Raw genomic sequence first — 20,287 nt, forward strand, 5'->3', positions numbered from 1 at the left:
TGACAACAAGACCACACAAAAATTATCAATGGAAATCAAATGTATTAACCCAGGAGGTCTGGATTTGGAATCACACTCAAAATTAAAGTGGAAAAACACACTACAGGCTGATCCAACTTTGATGTAATGTCCTTAAAAGTCAAAATGAGGCTGAGTAGTGTGAGTGGCCTCCAAGTGCCTGTATGACTTCCCTAAAACTCCTGGGCATGCTCCTGATGAGGTGGCAGATGGTCTCCTGAGGGATCTCCTCCCAGACCTGGACTAAAGCATCCGCCAACTCCTGGACAGTCTGTGGTGCAACATGGCATTGGTGGATGGAGCGAGACATGATGTCCCAGATCTACTCAATTAGATTCAGGTCTGGGGAATGGGCAGGCCAGTCCATAGCATCAATGCCTTTATCTTGCAGGAACTGCTGACACACTCCAGCCACATGAGGTCTAGCATTGTCTTCCATTAGGAGGAACCCAGGGCCAACCGCACCAGAATATGGTCTCACAAGGGGTCTGAGGATCTCCTCTCGGTACCTAATGGCAGTCAGGCTACCTTTGGCGAGCACATGGAGGGCTGTGCGGCCCCCCAAAGAAATGCCACCCCACACGATTACTGACCCACTGCCAAACCAGTCATGCTGGAGGATATTGTAGGCAGCAAAACATTCTCCTTGGCATCTTCTGACTCTGCCAAGTCTGTCACATGCTCAGTGTAAACCTGCTTTCATCTGTGAAGAGCACAGGGCGTCTGTGTTCTCTGGCAAATGCCAAATTCGCCACTAAGTTGGCAAATATCCTGCATGGTGTTGGGCTGTAAGCACAACCTCTACCTGTGGATGTCGGGTCATCATACCACCCTCATGGAGTCTGTTTCTGACCATTTAAGTAGACACATGCACATTTGTGGCCTGCTGGAGGTCATTTTGCAGGGCTCTGGCAGTGCTCCTCCTGTTCCTTCTTGCACAAAGGCGGAGGTAGCTGTCCTGCTGCTAGGTTGTTGCCCTCCTAGGGCCTCCTCCACGTCTCCTGATGTACTATCCTGTCTCCTGGTAGCGCATTTATGCTCTGGACACTACGCTAACAGACACAGCAAACCTTCTTGCCACAGCTCGCATTAATGTGCCATCCTGGATGAGCGACACTATCTGTGTGGGTTGTAGACTCTACTAACACTAGAGTGAAAGCACCGCCAGCTTTCAAAAGTGACCAAAACATCAGCCAGAAAGCATAAGAGCTGAGAAGTGGTCTGTGATCACCACCTGCAGAACAACTCCTTTATTGGGGGTGTCTTGATAATTGCCTATAATTTCCACCTGTTTTCTATTCCATTTGCACAACAGCATGCAAAATTGATTGTCAATCAGTGTTGCTTCCAAAGTGGACAGTTTGATTTCACAGAAGTGTGATTGACTTGGAGTTACATTGTGTTGTTTAAGTGTTCCCTTTATTTATTAAAAGCTGTTTGGGTTGCTGCGGCACAACAGAGACTGAGGGTGACATTCTATGCGTTGAGATAAATGCGCATGTTTTTTTAGCGCACCACATCGCCGCAAATCGCACTTTTTCAAATCGCACTTTTCTGTCAAAATTCGCATATTTAATGTGATGCGTTTTGGAGGCTGAAAAGTGCAAAGTGGTGCGATTTGCGGCGAATTGGTGCGCTGTCTTTAGTCCTGAAAATGTGCGATTTTCATGTCTGAAAATCGCACGTTTGCAGGAAAGCGCAAAGTAAAAAAAAAAAACGCGCGCGGGGTCCCCCGCCAGAGCATAACCAGCCCCGGACTCATTGAGCCGATGCTGGTGACATAAAATCAGGGTCCCCGACAAATCGGGGTCCCCTTGATTTCATGAAACCAGCACCAGGCTCAAGGTCCGGCGCTGGTTCCCAAAATACGGGGGACAAAATGACTAGGGGTCCCCCGTATTTTAAGAACCAGCACCGGACCCAACCAGCCAGCAGGGTAATGCCACAGCCGGGGGACACTTATTATATAAGGTCCCGCGGCCAAAGCATTAACCCCCTGGCTGGTCAGCATGGGCAGGGGTCCTGGGGAAGTGGGGACCCCCCAATGAAGGGGTCCCCCCCCCTCCAGGACTTACCAGCCCATGCTGATAGTCCGGGGCTGTCCCCGATGCCCCTGGGCGGTGGGCATCGGGCTGATGAATTGTGTAAAAAAAAAAAAAGTAAAACTATTGTTTTCTACTGGTGAACTATGAGTCCCAGCAAGCCTACCCCGCATGCTGGGACTTGGAGAACCACAAGTCCCAGCATGCGGGGCATTAAAGGGCCCGCTGGCACTTGTAGTTCCTACAGTACAAAAAATAGTTAAAGAAAACACACTGACACCCTGAAAAATAAAAGTTTAATACACACAGAACACACACACACTGATACTTACCTACCTTGAGCCCGTAGGTCGGTCCCTGGATCCTGGGTCCGGGCTCCGGGGCTCCAGGGCAGAAGAGTCCGGTTCCGGGGCCTTGGTCCTGGTTCCGGGGCTGGTCCGGGGTTCCGGGGCTCCTGGCCTGAAGAATCCGGGGTCCGGGATCCGGGGGTCGTCCCCAGGGGTACCTAAGGAAGGAAATCCTACTCACCTGGTCCCCGGCGACGACCTCGGCATCCTCTCCGGCTGAAGCGCTGCTCCCATCTGGTACCCGGCTTACAGGACTTCACCGGCGCAGAGATGTTTCTTCCTCGGCGTCTCTGGACAGAATGATTTCTGGCCAATCAGGAGCTGAGAAAGTCGGCTCCTGATTGGCCAGAAATCATTCTGACTAGAGACGCCGAGGAAGAAACATCTCTGCGCCGGTGAAGTCCTGTAAGCCGGGTACCAGATGGGAGCAGCGCTTCAGCCGGAGAGGATGCAGAGGTCGTCGCCGGGGACCAGGTGAGTAGGATTTCCTTCCTTAGGTACCCCTGGGGACTACCTCGGATCCCGGACCCCGGATTCTTCAGGCCAGGAGCCCCGGAACCCCGGACCAGCCCCGGAACCAGGACCAAGGCCTCGGAACCGGACTCTTCTGCCCTGGAGCCCCAGAGCCCGGACCCAGGATCCAGGGACCGACCTACGGGCTCAAGGTAGGTAAGTATCAGTGTGTGTGTGTTCTGTGTGTATTAAACTTTTATTTTTCAGGGTGTCAGTGTGTTTTCTATAACTATTTTTTGTACTGTAGAACTACAAGTGCCAGCGGGCCCTTTAATGCCCCGCATGCTGGGACTTGTGGTTCTCCAAGTCCCAGCATGCGGGGTAGGCTTGCTGGGACTCATAGTTCGCCAGTAGAAAACAACAGTTTTACTTCTTTTTTTTACACAATTCATCAGCCCGATGCCCACCGCCCAGGGGCATCGGGGACAGCCCCGGACTATCAGCATGGGCTGGTAAGTCCTGGAGGGGGGGGACCCCTTCATTGGGGGGGTCCCCACTTCCCCAGGACCCCTGCCCATGCTGACCAGCCAGGGGGTTAATGCTTTGGCCGCGGGACCTTATATAATAAGTGTCCCCCGGCTGTGGCATTACCCTGCTGGTTGGTTGGGTCCGGTGCTTGTTCTTAAAATACGGGGGACCCCTAGTCATTTTGTCCCCCGTATTTTGGGAACCAGCGCCGGACCTTGAGCCTGGTGCTGGTTTCATGAAATCAAGGGGACCCCGATTTGTCGGGGACCCTGATTTTATGTCACCAGCACCGGCTCAATGAGTCCGGGGCTGGTTATGCTCTGGCGGGGGACCCCGCGCTCGTTTTTTTTTTTATTTTAACCGTTTTTTTTTTTTTTTAACACCAGAACCCTGCACAGAACATTGCGATCTGTGCAGGGTTCTGGCTAATTCGCCAAACAGACCCTGGTCTGAAATAAGTGCGATAATTAGACACCTAAAAATTGCGATTTGCAAATGAGCATAGCATTAAATAAGCGAGTTGTATACTGTTCTGTACGAAAACATCTGGATGCGATAAAAATGCGAATTAATCTCGCACTTTTGGTCAGCATGCCTTAACGCACATAATATGCGATTTCAGTCCCTTAGCGCATCCCATTAAATTGGCGATTTGAAGGAAAAATGCGATATCGCCATTTTGTTGTGTAATTAACGCCAAAAAATGCAAATCGCATTCCATAGAATGTCACCCAGAATGTTCAAAGTAACAAGTTTAATGTGGATAAAACACACATCTCATGGTCCGACGTTTCGTGGTTCCATGTGCCTCATTTTCAAGGTCTTTATCTCACACCTTGAAAACGAGGCACATGGGACCCTGAAACATTGGACCATGAGATGTGTTTTATCTACATTAAACTTGTTACTTTGAACATTTAGTGTCTCTGTTGTGCAGCAGCAACCCAAACAGCTTTTATCCTACACTGGCCGAGGGTACCGGAGCAAATTGGTTCCACTGAGCGGAGTGCCGGACGACCCACACCTTGCTATATTATATATATATATATATGGTGTGGGGCGGACCGGCACTCAATCCCAGTCGTACAGCTTGCTCCGGTGCCTTCCAATACAATTTGTAAAGCAGAAGAACAGAGGCGGCACTCGGAGGCTTGTGAAAAAGATTATTTTATGTAGCCATAAAAATGTGCAAACTAGAGACCGAGGTTTGGGGGGTAAATCCCGTTTTCAAGGTGCAGAGTGTGACACTCTGCACCTTGAAAACGGGGTTTACCCCTGAAACGTCGGTCTCTAGTTTGCACATTTTTATGGCTACATAAAATAATCTTTTTCACAAGCCTCCGAGTGCCGCCTCTGTTCTTCTGCTTTATATATATATATATATATATATATATATATATATATATATATATATAAACATATGTAGTATCCATAGGCTGCTACATGTTTTCATAGATCTGGACCAAACACTTGGTACGGGTGTAGTATGCCGGGCCAACACTCGGAATTCTGACGGTCAGTATACCGTCATCGGAATGCCTACATGGGTGGCAAGTGCAAAAGAAGCCCCTTGTGGGCTCGCTGCAATATCAATTGGTGGCTCACTGCACTCACCACAGGTTCTATTCTCCCTCCCTCTAAAGGGGTTATGGCCTTTAACAGTTGAGTTTTCAATGTCGGTATAGAGACCATTGGAATCCTGACTGTAGGGTGGTCATCCGGCATCCACTTGGTACACATTCCCTGCATTATCTAGCTTAAAATACTGTCAAGTTTTACACTAAATAAATCCACACCTTTTGGGGTCAGGGCCAGATATTTCATATATAAAATTAGTTCTTCTGTTTCCAGGGGATGGCTGGCAACTTTTAGCCTGGGGGACAAATTCAAGCAAGTGGCCCTTTCTTTCCACAAACACACGACAATGGAAAAATGGTCATGAACTGGACATTCATTCATGCCAGTAGCATAACTATAGAGGGTGCAGGGGATGCAGCTGCAATGGGGTCCAGCGGCTTGGGAGAGGGGGGGCAAGGCAATCCCCTGCACCTTTTTTTTCTCTTTCTTTAAATTATTCCGCACACCTTCTGCACAGAGGTGAGAGGGAGCAGGAGACCCTCCTGGGAGGAGCATCAAGAGACCTGCCACCGAGGATCAGGTACAGTAGACTCAGCACTGAGGAGCAGCAGGATGCCCAGCAAACCTCTTCTCTCCCCCCACTTCCCTCTCCCCTCAACTCTCTCCCCCTTGTTCCTCTACCTTCTCCTCCTCTCTCCCCTCTCCTCTCTTCTCCAACTCTCCTCCTCTCTGATCTTTTTCTCTCCCCTGTTTCTCCTCTCCTCCTCACACTTCCACTCTCTCTTTCTTCCCTCTCTTTAAAAGTCTCTACCTGGTGCTGTCTTTCTCCTCTTCCAACCCCTTGCACCCTCTCACTTATTCTCTCTCCCTTTTCTCCTTGACACCCTCTCTCTCACTGCCTCTCCCTCTTTTTCTCATTGACACCCTCTATCTCACTGTCTCTTCCCTTTTATCTCCCTGACACCCTCTCTATCTCTCCCTGTCTCTCTCTCTCTCTCTCTCTCTCTCGGACACCTTCTCTTACTACCTTTCTCTCCTCCTTTCACTCTCTGCCATTTTTTGGCTCTGTTTTCTCCCTGACACCCACTCTCTCTCCCTCCGCCCTACTCTCCCTGACATCCTCTATTACTCTCTGTCTCTCCTTTCACTCACTGACATGGTCTTTGTCATTCTCTCTCTCTTCCCCTTTCTCTCCCTGACACCCTCTATCTCCCTTTTTTTCATGACACCCTCTCTTTCTCTCCCTGTCTCTCCCCTTTCTCTCACTGACACCCACTCTACTCTCCCTCACCCTTTCTCTCCCCAACACCCTCTCTGTCTCCTTGTAGCTCTACCTTTCCCTCCCTGACACCCTCTCTCTTTCTCTCCCTGACACCCTTTATGTCTCCTTGTCTCACCCCTTTCCCTCCCTAACACCAACTATCTCCCTTTCTTTTCCCTTTTTCTTTATTTCCCCAACACCTTATTTGTTTCTCAGTCTTTTCCCTCTTTCTTTTGCCCCCTAAGGTGCATTGTAGTGACAGTGCGGGAAAGACCACAGAAAGCAGAAGTGTTGACCACTCAAAAGCTACTCCCTCGAATTAAACAACTAGTAGTGTGTGTTACTGATCCTTATAGTTCCACAAAACACTCCTTTCTTTGAAGATCCCACCCTCCAAAGAGATTTGAGAAAGACTTAAGATGGCTATACACTAGGGCAATATATCTGATGTTTGAAATTGCATGAGATTTCCCTTGAACTCCCACGGCAGCTTCCAAGGAGTGAAAAAAAACCCAGTGAAAAACCCCATGTCGACCTAGACATTGTCGGACTTATGACCTGTCGAACTAATGACCTGTTGAATTAATGACCTTTCGGCCTATAACCATGTCGACCTAGACTCATGATGACCTTTTCCCATGTCGATCTAATGGTGTCGACCATCATGCTGTAGATCAAATGACCGCATCCCATGCAGTCAGACCCTAAGGTGAAATTAAATCCGTGTCATGTCAGTATCAGAAATATCCGTGTCATGTCAGTATCAGAAATATATGTGCAGGATCACACAAACTTGTACCATCTGCTACATATTTTATCCAAATGTGCTATAACTGGAATCAAATTAAACCTTTTTGTTGAATGTGGCAAGTTCTGGAAGTTACAGATATCAAAACGATACAAAAAAAACCACAAACATATTTTCATCCCTCTCTGGTAATCTATACTAGTCTTAAGGGGTGTACACGGGGAGATTTTGGCTAATGGACAATTTTGACTAAGCAATTTTGATAGAGATTTTGACTAAGCGATTTTGTCTAATGGTGCGTACACACGGGGGCGATTATATCAAGTATCGCTGGAAATGTGGTCGCTGAGCGACCATATTGCCAGTGATTGGAGTGTGCACCAGTGATAAATCGCCGGGTGAGCGCTCCCGTTGTCAGCCCCTGAATGGTCGCTGGTCGGGTCCTCCGACCAGCAACTTCCACTGCCTCTTCTCCCGGCAGTGTGACATTTTCATCTGCGACCATCCTCTGGTCGCAGATGAAAACGGGACACTGAGCAATATGATTGCTAGCAATATATTGCCAGTGATCATATTGCCCCATGTGTACGCACCTTATGTAATAATAGTCTATGCTCTAGTCAAAATTGCCTTGCCTTCACAGTCAATCTATGCTAAGTAATCTCTGCTAGACAATATTGACTAAGCAGGAGAAAAATAGGGAGATTTTGGCAAACCTTCTAGGACAGGGGTGGCAAACCCGCGGCTCTCGAGCCTCATGTGGCTCTCCCCCTGTTAAAGTGCGGCTCCTGCCCGCCGCCCACCGTCCATCCACGTCCCCCTGTCAAAGTCGAAATGCATACACGCCATTTTAGAATGGTATGGCCGCCATCATGGTTCGCAGAGTTACACAAATAAAATATAATAACTAAGTTTTGTAATAAGGCGAACCCAGGGCGCTGCCATATTAATACACATAAATTCATATCCCACACTCACACGTAATAAAATATATTATTTCATATGTTTTTAGTTTACAGCACATAGTTTATATTGGTAATACACGATCTCTCATGTACATATTTCGCATCTCTGTGTTCCGGTCTGAGCTAGAAGTTCACATCTTGTAATGGCCAGAAGTTATGGAACTATTACATATTTTATTGTTATTTCACCATGAGGACAGTGTAACCAGAAGACCCGGAAGTAACAGGTTTCTCAGGATGAGCCATGAAAGCTAGGACGATAGCTGAAGACAAAGAAATTGGTTTTCTCAGGATGAGCCATGAAAGCTAGGATGATACCTGAAGACAAAGAAACCCAGGTGCATTCTCCTGCACCAATCCAAGAGAAGCGATATCCAATCCACTGACCAATGATGACCCTCACTGCCTCCCCCTCTCTGGACACTATAAGAGTGGGAGCACAGCCCAAACTCAGGCTGTTCTTCCCTCCATTTCCCTGGACAGAATATAGCAAGCTCCGACCGGGTAGCGCCAGCACTGTTTGCATTCCTGTATGTATTTTCTATAGTGTGGCTGATTGTATTTCGTATCTGATTCTTTTCCCCCTAGTAGCTTAAAGCATACTTTGTATTGTATGACAAACTGTTCACTGTTTTATACTGTTTCTCTCTCTCTGTAAACCCCTGCTGTCCGCTATGGACTAAATACATTATTTGGAGACTCTATCTCCTTATTTCTTGAGTTATACTTGAGTCTTAACTTTTATTCGCATTTAGCGACAAAGGTTTAATACGGACATTATCCTTTAAAGGTGTACTCAAATTGGGTACTAAGTACTGCGAAAAAATACTGTTTTATAGGTATCGGTATAGCGTGTATCATACACTGACAAGGTTCGCTACGCCGTGTTACGCTTTGTTCGCACGTAGCTAGGAATAAAGGGCTAGTGGTTTAAGGACAAAGTACATAAACTGCGCAATTCACCTGTTATCCATCTGGTCATATTTATATCGACATTGATATCCCATCCCTCCATTACCCGCTGCCAGTTCCCTTCTCCCTCTGAGGGGAGGAGAGCGTGCATCTTGACTACTGTGCATCCTTGTGACTGGGCCGTCCACCAATCAGAGCTCGCGGGCCGGCAGCCAATCAGGAGCCGCTTTGCTTGGCGGACAGCGCAGTCACAGGGAAGTGAGGGGGGAAGGAGACACGCAGTGTGCTGTGCTGTGCTATCCTCCCCATGGCGACATGATAGGACTGCAGGGAGATGCCAGACTCTCCTCTCCTCTTTAATTTATCCTCTGCCAGGTTTGTCTTCCTCCATTATCTTTCAAGTATACGACCCCTTTTCTTGAGATCACGAATACTGTTGTCAAACCAGGGTGCTTGATGGTGTGGTTTGCAGGGTCGTATACACACAGGGGCTACAGTATCCAGTGCCACTGTCAAAGTCCTGTTATAATAATGGACTAGGGAACATGGATCTTTACAGGTCCCCATTACTGCCGAGAAGTCCAAGTTAGGTGCCAGGGCCTGAGGCGTCATACCACTCCTTGGGCGATATTTGGTCAATTCCATGTTCAAAGATCTATTTTGAGGGGTTGCGACTGAGAACCATATTGAGTGGTGGTCTGACCATGTGACTGGGTTTATTTTTAGGTCAGAGACTTCTAATCCAATCTGGAAGACAAGATCAAAAGTGTGACCACTTTTATGTGTAACAGAGGGGATGACTGGTGTGAGCCCGAGAGCATTTATTGTGCACATGAGATCTTAGCCAAGGCGTGAGAGCTCATCATCGACCCATGCATTGAAATCTCTGAGGATGAGCCATCTTTGGTGCTCCAGAACTAGCCCAGCAATAATATCTGCAAATTCTTGGAGCATATGTGTTGCACTGTGGGGGCATATCTGGCACTGGGGCATATGTGTTGCACTGTGGGGGCATATCTGGCACCGGGGCATATGTGTTGCACTGTGGGGCATATGATATCTGGCACCGGGGCATATGTGTTGCACTGTGGGGCATATGATATCTGGCACTGGGGCATATGTGTTGCACTGGGGGGGGGGGGGGGGGGCATATCTGGCACTGGGACATATGTGTTGCACTGTGGGGCATATGTGTTGCACTGTGGGGGCATATCTGGCACTGGGGCATATGTGTTGCACTGTGGGGCAAATGTGTTGCACTGTGGGGGCATATCTGGCACTGGGGCATATGTGTTGCACTGTGGGGGCATATCTGGCACTGGGGCATATGTGTTGCACTGTGGGGGCATATGATATCTGGCACTGTGGGGGCATAAGTGTGGCGCATATGATATCTGGCACTGTGGGGGCATATTTGGCACTGTGGGGGCATATGTGTATCTGGCACTGTGGGGGCATATGCTTAATGGATATCACATTGTGCGGTGTAATGGGCATCATTGTATGGGGCGTAATGGGCATTATGGTGTGGGGAGCATTGGGTAATTGGCATCACAGTGTGGGGTGTAATGGATATCAAGGTGTGCGGCATAATGTGTAATTAGCATCACAGAATGCGGTGTATCGTGTAATTAGCATTGCAGTGTGGGGCCTAATGTGTACCTGGCATCACGTGTGCGGCATTATGTGTAATTGGCATTACGCCATGTGTAATGGGTACAGTTTGCTAAAATGTGCGATCTGCAGGTACACAATACAAACATGGTACAGACCACGCCCCTTCTGATAGGCCACACCCCCAATTTTTCGGCACGCCTCCGGTGCGTACAAGCATCCACTCTCTGTCTTCCAGAAAGAAGTTGGCGGGGGGGGGGGGTGACACCGTGAGTTACTACACCGGGTGACACCAACCCTAGTGACGCCACTGCGATAAGGTCAGCAATTGTAGCAGTCTTGTTTTTTATAGATCTGGCGTTACAAAGGACGGACCTGATGGGGCATACCAGAGGGCCTGCAATTTTCTTTAAGTTGTGTGTGTTGGCACCTTGGATGTCATTCACAGAGCGAGAATTTACAGATCTGTACTTCAAAGAACAGGGTTGTCTGTTGGGTTCTGCTTCTATTCTATTTCTAAAAAGGTGAAAACTGCATGTCAACCTTTTCCAACGTTGACCTATTTTATGTTGTCCATAAAACAGTTTGACTGTCGACCTAACAACCCTTATTACCCACAGAACCTGTATAATTTTTGAGTGTCCCTGTTTAAAGGGATAGCATGGAAAAACTAGTGTTAATCATACTTGCCTACTTTGATTTTCACTTCTCCGGAAGAAGCCCAGAGAGGCAACACGTCAGGGGGCGGGGACAATGCTGACATCACTTGGCCCCACCCCATGCCATAAAACTCAGTTATTTGTGGTCCACGGAGAGGGGGTGTGGCTTAAATGGTGTGAAATTCCGCTACAGTGTCATTTTAGCTCCACCCCTCTCCGCAGACCCGCGGTTTGCGGTAATTGAACCAGCAGGGATGGGGAGTGCAATGGCCAGCCTGCAGGAGACTTGCCCACCTTCCTGGGGGCTGGGTGGTGGACCCGATTATCGGGAGCCTCCCGCCCATTCAGGGAGGGTAGGCAAGCCTGGTGTTAATGTGCAGTTTAAGCACTAAACTTTATTACTGTGCCCTGATCTAACTGAAGTGCAACATGTATAGATTACGTCATACTATATGTGTTGATATTGCCCTTTCTGATCTGATAACCTCAGATTTATGTCCGATAACTGTCCCTGGCATACGTCTGCCAGAAACTAGGTGCATTAAAGGTGTTTCTTGTATAAATGATTTGTAATAGAAAACTAGTCACGTCTAGCTTCCTCCTCAGCTGCACTTGTCAGACCAGTCCCACCTGTTCTCCTGAAACTCCTTCTCCTTGTTCTTTCAGAGGCATCAACAGATAAACATACGTTTGATTGCTGATCTGGACAGGAACCTTCATGGATTAAGGTAAACTATGAGACAGAGATATGTTTTACATGTTTTCTAAATATATATGAGAAATAGAGACCTACTTATTATACGGATTGACCTACCTTTTAACTAAATCATTGCATAACATGCAGAACTTGCACATAGGCAGCCCTTGTAATTAGTATTCCACGGCATGGTTAGTAGATAAGACTACCAGAAGTACTGGGAACCTCTATGTTCTGCTGATTTCATGATTAGACTAATTGTAATTGTAACTGTTATTGTTGCATGCACCCCAATTTTTTCTTGCTATATATTTGAAAAATTCTGTATTAGTGACAATCAGTAACATTTGCTTGTTATATATATATATATATATGTAGAATACGTAGCTATAGTGTTACCTTTATAACTAGGTTGACTGCATTACTAGAAGCATTCTAAAGCTGGGTATATACTTGATGACCTGTGTACCCAGCCGATGGCAGATGCAACAAAACAATATATTGTGCAGTCTGTACACACTGCACAATCTGGTGATCATTCCCCCAACACATTCAAAACATGGGCTCGTCAGCCACGTATTCAAACTGAGCAGCATTTAGGGTCAATCTGAAGATGCAACAGATGCTGCTACGAAAATGTACATAGGGCCTGATTCAGAGTTGAAATCAAATGCAAACTCTTTCTCAAATGGGTAAAACCATGTTGCGCCATACTTGCCTACCTGACCCTCTCCATGCGGGAGACAATGCTCTGTTCCTGGGCTTCCCTGGTAATGTATGATTGCCAGCACCTGTGGGGAGCAAGGTAACGGTGTTTCACCACAGGTGATGGCAATCATACATTACCAGGGAATTCCAGAAACAGAGCATTTTCTCCCACATGGAGAGGGTCAGGTAGGCAAGTATGTTTTGCACTGCAGGAGGGGCAAATGTAACATGTGCAGAAAGAGTGAGATTTGGTGTATTATTTTGATTCTGTGCAATAAGGACTGCAATTTAGATTTCAGTTTGAACACACCCCACCCAATTCTTCTATCTCTGCACATGTTACATTTGCCCTGCTGCAGTGCAGCATGGTTTTACCAATTTGAGAAAGCTTTAGGCTATCAGGCCCATAGGAAGTTATTCTATTTTGCTCTATCCCCTGCACATGCGCACGAGGGACCGATGTTTTACTTCAGCACATGCGCATTTCTGTACATGTGCATATGCTAGGTGAGAACGGGTATTGCTAGTTCGCTGTCCCGTTCGCACCCACCAGTGTGGACGGGGAAATAGGGCAGCGGTTAGGGGACGCACCCATGAAAGTCAGGCAGTGACGCGGCTGCCAGGGGCGGGCAGCTGACCTCACTGTACAGAGAACACGCACCTAAGAGTGTCTTAGTTTTGCAAATGATTTGGTCCCCGCACCCAAGGCTGCAAATGAATGTTTATGCAAAATCGTGAAACTGCTCGCATTAAAACCACACACAGCAATGTAAAATTTACAGCGGTGTGTGTGGACCAGAATAAGGTCCATAGTTTGTACACACAGGACAATGGGCCTGATTCTGGCTCACTTGCAAAAGCAATTCTCTCTAATGGACAAAACCATGTGCACTGCAGGTGGGGCTGATGTAACATGTGCAGAGAGAGTAAGATTTGGGAGGAGTTTGTACTTCAAACTGATATCTATATTGCAGTGTAAAAATAAAGCATACAGTATTTACTCTGCACAGAAACAAAATCTACAAATGTTACAAAAGCTCCACATGGTTTTGTCCATTACAGAGTGAATTTGCTTTCGCAAGTGAACCAGAATCAGGCTTAATGTGTCATTCTGATTTCTTGGAATTGGGCAAATTCAAAATGTCCTGTGGTGTGTACCCATCTTAAGGCTACCTCCACAAAGACATTTCTTCTGGGAGCAATTAAGCCTAATGCAGAAGTGCAGGGCCGCCAACAGGGGGTGCCAGGGGTACAGCTGTCCCGGGCCCCCGGCCTCTGGAGGGTCCCGGGCAGGTGCCCACAGTGGTACGGCACCACACCCCCCCCCCCCCCCCACACACACACACACACACACCTGCACAAATCCCCCCACCCAGCGCCGGAGGCCAGGCACGCACAATACACAGTGCAGCCTGCAGAGCGCCGAGCCTAGGATACAGAGGGACCCGACGCTCTGCAGGCTGCACTGTGCAATGAGTGCTTCGAGCCCCGAGTGAGAAGATGCTGCTGCGCCGCCGCCACCACTGGTAAGTAATAGTAATGTGGGGGGGGGGCCTGGTGCTGGCACGCGAGGGGGGGAGGTCAGTCCCAGGCCCCAACATTACTACTGGCGGCCCTGCAGAAGTGTATAGCAGCAGGCAGAAGGTTTTTTTTTTTCCTTAGAACAAAATGTGGAAAAAAAACGCATTGTAATCTTAACTGAATCTTTCGCTGCGGCATAAGGCTGAAGGTGCGTACACACATACAGATTTTTTTGTCTGATCTATCTGGTGGAAACAAAAACCTGGAAATGTTTGGGAGGAAATGACAATCAAAAAATTATTCCCAAACGCTTGAAAACAGATAGTGATCAGTCAGACAAATTTTTTTAAATCATTCTGATATAACAAATTTATCAAAGCATATATATTTTTCTGCATTTGGGTGAAAATTTTTGATTTGCTATGTCATATGCTCCCATACAATTCCAGGTTTTTGTTACCATCAGATAGATCAGACAGAAAAATCTGTACGTGTGTACGCACCTTACGTTTTAATGGTAAAACAAATGCTATTGTCAGATTACAGCTACATAGTATTTATTTATTATATGTGAACAAATGAATGCCCCATACATACTACGCAATATGCGGCACTGACAATAATATTAATGATATCGGGGATGCCTCGAAAAGAATGATCCATGGGATAAACACTGAGCAATATCATTAACGATATTAATAATGTGCCTATCAATAATGAAAATCTTAAAGTGTGTACAGTGCCGCTACCCGCTCAGCAGAGGATGCAGGGCAGGGAGGCGCTCTCCCTGCCCTACATCCCCTGCTGTCATCTGTGGCTGCCGGCTGCTCTCTTACCCTTATTCTAATCTATGCGGTACGGCCCGCGTGCGGCCGTACCGCCGATGTTTTGACACTGCACATGCGCAGAGGTCAATCTGCGCATGTGCAGCCCCCTTCGCCGCAGACGGATTTCGTCCGCCGCAAAGGGGGCGTATAGGGGCGTGAGGGGCTTCATGCCCTCATTTCCCTATGTGTACGCCCCGCGTTTCATGGGCGTTCCCATGCAAACACGGGGCGTATGCATGGTAATGAGGGCATGACGCAACTCATGGGGGCGGAAAGCTGACGTCGCCGGATGTCAGCTTTCAGCCCCCATACAAGCTACCACACGGACGATTGTCCGTGTGGTCTCAGCTTGCGGGAGCTGCCGGGGCGTGCGGACCTGCCTTCGATGGTCGACGACCATCGAATGCAGGGGGCAGCTCCCAACATGGTGGAGGCGTACGCCCCGCCATTTTCATGCGGATCGGCAGCCGTCCGTGTACGGACGGCCGTGCCGATCCGTCTTGTAGGCGGGGATTCGTCTGGTGCGGTCGGAGCCAACCAGAATAAGGGCCTTAGTGCCGTGGCATGGACCGAAAAGGGGTGGAGGGGGCGGAGCTATAAGGGAGCAAAACTGATTAAAAAATGAAGCAGGGGGGATGAGCTGCCAGCCTGAAGTGCCCTGAACTAGATGAGTAAAATGTGAGCATTATGCAACTGGTGTGAGCATATGTATAGGTAGTGCTACTGCGGTCGGCAACTGGTGTATGGGTTATGTATAAGGAGCACTACTAACTACCCAGCACAGTCAAATCCCAAGATTGGATACTCCAATCCCAGGATTGAAATCCTAGACTTTTTGGGGACAAATCCCAGGATCCCCCCGATCCCGGGATTGGCCACCCTATTTTGGAGGGTGTAAATTTTATAGTTTGCAGCAGGGCGCCGAACACCCTAGCACAGGGGTTCCCAATCTTTTTTGAATCATAGCACCCTAGAGTATCAGAATATTTTCACGGCACCCCTAGGCAAAAAAAAACCTAATTAGATTGGGTTTATATGCGATTCTTAGGGTCAGTTATGTGGTAAAGGGCAGGATTTGCTTCTGCTTGTACACATTTTATGATTGGCTGCCACCAGCATTGGTTTTGCTCATAAATAATTAACCATTAATAATTTGAGTTGGTCCTAGACCGCCAACCCAGGGCACCCCAGGGAGCCACAGCACACAGTTTGGGAACCACTGCCCTAAACCAAAGGTTTATATTCTCAGTCAATTTTATTTAATCATCTGTGCTCAGCCATGGATATCCTTAAAACCTGGACTGTTTGTTTGGTTACAAAGGGCCTTATTTTGGTTCATTCTTTCTGACAAAATCCTTCTTAGATGGACAAAACCATGTGCACTGCAGGGGGGGCAGATGTTACTTGTGCAGAGAGAATTAGATTTGGGTGAGTAATTTTGTTTCTGTGCAGGGAAAATACTGACTGCTTTATTTTTACACTGCAATATAGATCTCACTTTGAAGTAAAACCCCACCCAAATCTAATTCTCTCTGCACGTTACATCTGCCCCACCTGCAGTGCACATGGTTTTGCCCATCTAAGAAGGATTTTGTCAGAAAGAATGAACCAAAATAAGGCCCATAGTTACATAGTAGGTGAGGCTGAATAAAGACTTGCGTCCATCTAGTTCAACCTATGTTTATAATAGTTTATCCCTTGTTGTATAGTATGTTCTGATATTTTGGTTGCATTGAGGACCCCCTGGCCTAAACTTAAAAAAAAAAAAAACGCTAGACGACAGAAAAATTGCAAGACTATAAAGAGAATTAAATGACAGAAATACAAGTACTTCATTTGATTATAACATAAAAGCTAGCTGTCACCAGATCAGTTACTGACTGTACAGTTCAGTTCTGAATCCACTTGTAATCTATCACCTTTGCATTGTAAGATTTTCCTCTTTATGACGATGTTTTGCAAAACTGTTGTTTACACCCTCACTTCCTCATTGTGCATACCTCCCAACTTCTGGCCGGAGGAAATAGGGACACTCGCGCGGCAAAGCCGCGCGAGCGTCCGAAAAGGGGGCGGGGCGTATGCAAATGAGGGCGCGGCTTATGCTAATTAGCCGCGACCTCATTTTCATACGAGAATAGACGCTGTGCGCATGCGCACAGCGTCTATTCTACTAGATTGGGGGGTCTCCCAACTGCCACCCCCCGCAGCGGGACAATGCCTGCCGCGGGTGGGACGTCGGGACAGGACCCGAAAATCGGGACTGTCCCGACGGAATCGTGACAGTTGGGAGGTATGCATTGTGAAACGTAACAAATATGACATTAACATTTCTAGTGCCTGTGAGAGGATACAATTAATTTTCTGATGACTGCATCTGGAGCAAACCATTACATTTTATGTTTTCAATGCAATTGGCAGTGAAACAACCTCTGTCTGACAAAATAGTGTGAAATCACAAATTGTACATAAATAATCATTGTTGGAGGCAATCTTGATCTCTTTTGAAAATCTGTGTTCTTGGACATTCAGGTTCGTAATACCCCTTTCGCACAGAAAGTACAGATTCCTACCTGTTAATATGCTTTCCTCTACTTCACCATGGCTGCCAACTAATGGGGTTAAGTCCTGCAGGGTAGCTATCTGGAAAGGAAACACAAAAAGAATAATGGCCCCTAAATGAGCTCCTCCTCCTCCGGCCTCTGTGTCTTGGGTAAACAGCTTAATATACAATAATACAACATCAATAATGCCAATATGGGAGGGTATAATGCCTCTATGGTGGAGTAGAGGAAAGCACACTAACAGGTAGGAATCTGTACTTTCCTCTACCTCCCCATGGCAGCCAACTAATGGGTAATGCCCAAGCAGTTAACTTCACTGGGTGGGACCATATATAACAGAAAAGAACATAAGGTTACCTCACCTTATTATTTCTTTATAGCTTCTTTTTTTTTTTTTTAAATGACTGAGCTAAGTACTTTCCTACCAATCTTAGCATTGGATGAGGCAGCTACGTCCACCCTATAATGTTTATTGAACGTGTGCACCGATGACCAACATGCTGCTTTGCACAATTCTTGAACGGACACTGCCTCCTTCTCTGCCCAAGATGCTGACATGGCCCTTGTTGAATGAGCTTTGAGACCTATTGGAGGTTGCTGATTTCTGATCCTATAGGCTTCTAGTATACACGTTCTTATCCATCTGGATATTGTGACCTTGCTGGCTCCTTGCCCTTTGTTTTTTTCCCTCAGTTAGAAAACATAGTCTCTCGGTTTTCCTGTAAGCTTACGTCCTATCCAAATACACTTTAAGTGCTCTTACTACATCCAACTTATGTAAGCTGGATTCGAGCAAAAAGATGGAAGAACAATTTCTTGGTTTATATGGAAAGCTGAAACTACTTTTGTCAGGAACTGCGGGTTAGTTCATAAGACCACTCTATCTTCAAAAAAGTTCAGAAACGATTGACGTGCCCAAAGAGCTTGTAATTCGGATACTCTTCTTGCCGAAGCCATAGCTATTAGGAACACCACCTTAACTGTTAACCATTTAAGAGATACTTCATGCAATCGCTCAAACAGGGCTTCCACTAGTACATTGAGAACCAAGTTAAGGTCCCACAGTACTAAAGGATTGTGAAACACCGGCTTAATCCTCTTTGCTGCTTGCACAAATCTCTGCACATATCTATTTTCTGCTAACTTGGAATCCAACATGGCTGACAATTCTGAAATTTGTACTTTAATGGAACTTGCAGATAAATTCCTGGCTAATTCCACTTGCAAAAAATCTAGCACTGTAGGTAGTTTGTCTGCTTGTTTATTCGTAGATATGCAGAAGGTTGCATATTTTTTCCAAATCCGATGATAAGTCTTTGAAGTTGACCTCTTTCTGGCCTTGAGAATAGTTTTTACTACCTTACCTGAAAAACCTCTCCTTTTGTAGTATTTTGGTGTCAGTAGCCACGTCGTCAACTTCCAGCTGGATGGTTGGGCTCACCCCAATCCGTTCTGACCAATCAAGCTGTCCTGATCGGGTATTCTCCAGGGTTCGTCCACCGACATCTGTATTAACTTCGGGAACCAAGCTCTTCTCGGCCAATATGGCAGTACTGCGATCACTGTTGCATTTTCGCTTTTAATTTTGTTTAGCAACTTCGCTATTACCAGAAAGGGGGGGGGGGAAACACGTAGACCAGATCTGATCGCCAATCTGCTGTCAAAGCATCCAATTGTTCCGCCCTTGGTCCCAATGTCTCGCAAAGAACCTCTGTACTTTTGTATTCTTCTGTGTGGCCATCAGGTCTACTTGAAGTAGGCCCCACATGTCCACTAGCCTTCTGAATATTTCTGGAGACAGCTCCCATTCTCCTGGCCGGATTAAGTGTCTGCTCACAGATTCTCTCTGCCTGCCACAAACACCGTCTTTATGCTGTTCACCTGATCTTCCACCCAGGTGAGTACCTTCTCTGTCATCAATTCCCGGCTTTTTGTGCCACCTTGTCTGTTTATATAGGACACGACAAACTGGTTGTTGGATCTCACGACCAAATCTCTTCCTACCAGACAGCTTTGAAGTTGATTGCACGCCATTAGAATCGCCCTCATCTTCCTGATGTTCGAGTGACTTCGACTTACTTCCTGGGACCAGATACCTTGCACCATATGATGTCCTGGCATCGGTAGTTACTACCACCTGTTCTGCTACCACAAAATTTCTTCCTTGCTTCAACCTTTGCTCGTGAGACCTCCAAATTAGGTCCTGTTGTGCCCCTTTTGACAACCGGATGATTTGACCTTTGTTCTTTCCGTTGCCATACTATTGTGTAAGAAAGCAATTCTGAAGGGTCCTCATATGAAATCTGCCCCAAGGTATGGTGTCCAATGCTGCCAAGGCCTAGAACTTTCATACAGATTCCTGAAGACGTAACTCTTTTTTTCCCAGAAGGTTGTGCACTTCACTTCTCCCTTCTCTCGTCCGTTAATTTTATTTTCATTGACTGGGTGTCTATCCATACCCCTAAGTACTTTGCTGTGCATGGGGGTTCTAACTGGCTCTTTTTTTACATTTATCAGCCAGCCGTGTTCTTCTAGATACTGCATCACCTTTAAAGTGCATTTCTTTGCCTCTAACTTGACTGTGCCAAAATAAGAATGTCCTCCAGTTAAGGCCACAATGAGATGCCCTGTTGCCTTAGGTTGGCAATAAGTACCACCAGTACTTTTGTAAAAGTTCTTGGCGAGGTAGTCGGACCAAATGGGAGGGCGACAAACTGATAGGTGACTCCTGCGAGTCAAAATCTGAGGAATTTGTGATGGCCTGGAAATATGGGCACATGCAGATATGCATCTTGCAAATCTATTGTAGTCAAATAAGCCCCCCCTTTTTATGTCGGGTACAATAGTT

At 46.8% G+C, this 20,287-nt stretch overlaps 1 protein-coding gene across 2 annotated transcripts in view; it reads left to right on the forward strand.

Annotated features, from left to right (window-relative positions):
• The first annotated feature begins 11,304 nt into the window (after positions 1-11,304).
• The window catches only part of LOC146080594 (MARVEL domain-containing protein 3-like), a 38,269-nt gene continuing 29,286 nt past the window's right edge, over positions 11,305-20,287 (forward strand). Inside the window, exons 1-2 of one of the 2 annotated variants that reach the window (XM_083188048.1) lie at positions 11,305-11,361; positions 11,792-11,853. The gene's annotated coding sequence lies outside the window, so the exon portion shown is untranslated. Of the gene's footprint in view, positions 11,362-11,460; positions 11,854-20,287 lie in introns of those variants that run through there. The other variant, XM_083188047.1, reaches the window with a different exon arrangement.

The sequence above is a fragment of the Crinia signifera genome, chromosome 5, assembly GCF_055691185.1.
Source record: "Crinia signifera chromosome 5, ASM5569118v1, whole genome shotgun sequence".
NCBI classification, from domain to species: domain Eukaryota; kingdom Metazoa; phylum Chordata; class Amphibia; order Anura; family Myobatrachidae; genus Crinia; species Crinia signifera.